Here is a 3178-nt window from a genome sequence, read left to right as displayed (position 1 = left end):
GAAATATCAAGTAGGAGGCCGAAGGTGTAGACCAAGAAAGCCTAGCCCATCAATACATTGGGGAAGAGATTTTGTACTTAAGGAAAAAAAATTGAATACTCCACGGAGTACACATCAAGATTGAACCTACAAAATGTTGTTGAATTTAAACCTAGAGTGACCTCAACTCTCCATCAGAGCAGTGAGTTTCTTCTATTTTTATTTTTTTAGCTAATGTGGAGGAAAAATGTTGACCTTTTGTCAGATGTTGGACACAAACATCACTTCTAGTGGCATCTGCAATGCTAGAAAGTTCATGACCATTTTCACGTGTTCTCACACTAATAGGAAATATGGAAAGAGCAACTATTCTCATAGCTTCTGAGGCTAGCAACCCTCTATTAAAGGCTTAAGTTGTTTAATCTAGAAACAGAGTTCTTTTTTGATATGGAGGTTGTCCAAAAGCCATCTTTTTTGAAACTCAAATTTGTTGAGATAGTTGATTTGTGAGAGACAGAGGTAGTGGAAAATCCAATTTGCATTATCTTTAATGTTGTGCCAGGAATACAATTCTGTAGGTATGGAATTTTATTCTGTCACATATTCATGTTGCTATTCCTTTCATACAAGATGTCAAATTGAGTTTTATGCCAATTTCCTCATTGTCACAAGTAAGCTAGCAAGGATTGGATCTTGATCCAGTGAATATTGTCACAAAGAGGCCTTTCACTAGTGAGTAGAGTTACAAACTTACCCATCCAATTACTACAGTACCACCTTCTTACTAAAATTCTCTATTGTTATGGATCTCACCTTACATAGACAGTGAGGTATTAGTTTCAGTTTTCTTTTTATTCCCAACGGTCATGCATGCATTCAAGTTCTTGTGAGTTCTAGACAGTACGCATGGTATCGTTAAACATAAACGTTGCCTTACATGTGAAGAGATTCCATATAGTCTTATATATCTTCTTTTGTTTAGAATGAAATCCAGATAAGTATTAGCAGTAAACATATTTGGAAGGCAAAGAACAAACAGGGCAATTGAAAGTTTGGCCTTGGGAGCTTAAAAACTTGAAATGAAATTATAATTTGGACCAAGGGTAGGTGTCGGTAGTGGGTATACTAGAGTGTGGTATCAGAGCAGCCAGTGGATGGATGAGAAAGAGAGATTCACTGAGTAAAATCAAGTCCCATTCTTGACAATATTAGGTATGTTACACATCCTTAGGATTTGTCTTGCTCAATCATACATACCGAGGAAAATTGACATTGTGCTTTAAAAAAAGACCAAAAAGGATCAGATTGATGGTTAAGGACAAGAAATTTGAGGAAAAATTATTAGGTATGTTACACATCTTGAGGAGTTACCTTGCTCAATCATACATACTGAGGAAAATTGACAATGTGCTTTAAAATAGGACCAAAAAGGATTAGATTGATGGTTAAGGACAGGAAATTTAAGGAAAAATTATTATGGGTTCATATGCACTTCTTGAAGAGTTATCTTTGGTAAATTATAATCCACATTTATTTGTAGCACATGCTAAGTCTGACCAAAAGAACATCAAATTGGTGTTCGAAGGTAGGATACCTCCTAAGGAACTATTGCCTCAATACATAATGCACATTTCTTTCAGGTTACGCCCATGCCCTAGTGGTTCAAAATAAAACCTCACTGAAGACAGATAATCAATTTGGCATGCTTGAAACATTCAAAGTTGATGACTTTGGGCTTCTTTCCAATTCTTTGGATCAGAATGCTGACAACCATTTTCTAAGAATTGTCTGGCCCTGGGCATTTTTCTATTTAGTCCATAATTTATGTTCTAATTTGCTAAATATACAATGAAATATAAAACAAATAATTATGCCAAATCCCCTTCAATCAATGTTGTAAAAAGGTGTGAGCCATGTGAGTCATCTGCCATGCTCCCATGTTTATGTTATTGAAGAAACATAAAATGACTAAGTGTGAACATAGTAAGCTATAGAACAAACAAACAATAACATAAGTAATAGCTACAATATATTCTACAAAAAACATCTAGCATTCAACAAATAAAATAGATATGAATGTGTGAAGGAATAAGGTTGTGGAGTCTTACTTGAATGACATAGAAGCAGCAGATATGTAGCTCCCATTGCCTACAATTGGTCCTCTACCCCAACAGCATGCTTAAGGCAGAATGCTTGTGGTCTTAAGAAGCCTTTGTAAGGTTTCCATAACCATGCATCATTTGCACTTTCCATTGGTGCTTCACCAATACTATCCTTTAATGAACCTGTTTTTGCAAAACTGCTCATGGTATTTCCTAAAAGATGACAAGTTTGTGGTTTTTTTTTTCTGACTGACAGGTAAGTACTACCTATACCCCTTACATTTGATTATTTTATGTCACAGATCTCCTCTCTGGGTTGTAGCTTATTCGTATGAAAATCCAAGTGTGCTTACGTCATCATTATGTTACATTACACATCCTCCCCATACTGGGTTGTAGAATGCAACTCTTGGTGGAATCACAAGGAGTATGTAATGCAATCCTTTATGGGGAGGAGCTCAAGACATAAGGCCCATTTAGCCCATGTTTCTGAATATAGGAATACTTTACATTTCCTAAGTTAGAGTTTGAGACCAAGCATGTAAATGATGTAAAATTGTAAATATGTTGCAAATAAATCTTTAAATGTAGATATGGCTTCCTTGGGGACGAGAGAGGGAGCATATGATGTGACAATGAGCAAGAAAAAGACAAGCGGTGAGGCAAGTGTCACTCATTTATTTCATTTTCCATGTACTTTTTCACATTTTGCACATGATTGAAAAGGAGCTCGCATAGAAGAACCAAAGGAGAACTGGTAAGAGTCTAAACCTTTGTACGTGCTGTTACACATTTTTGGATTGCTAAGTTGGCTAAAAGAGGGCATTTTGACTGCTTGAACAAGTTCTTTAACTACTCACATGAAGAGATAGCAATGGAGGATTGAGGTACAAGATGTCAAATTGAGTCTTATGGCAATTTCCTCATTGTCACAAGTAGGCTAGCAAGGATTGGATCTTGATCCAGTGAATATGGTCACAAAGAGGCCTTGTACTAGTGAGTAGAGTTACAAACTTACCCATCCAATTACTACAGTACTACCTTCTTACTAAAATTCTGTAATGTTATGGATCTCACCTTACATGGACAGTAAGGTA

The sequence above is a fragment of the Pinus tabuliformis genome, chromosome 9 (assembly GCF_031772625.1).
Source record: "Pinus tabuliformis cultivar Carrire ecotype Pingquan chromosome 9, CPIR1, whole genome shotgun sequence".
NCBI classification, from domain to species: Eukaryota; Viridiplantae; Streptophyta; class Pinopsida; order Pinales; family Pinaceae; genus Pinus; species Pinus tabuliformis.
The sequence above is the reverse complement of the archived record's forward strand: the minus strand, read 5'-3'. Positions refer to the sequence as shown.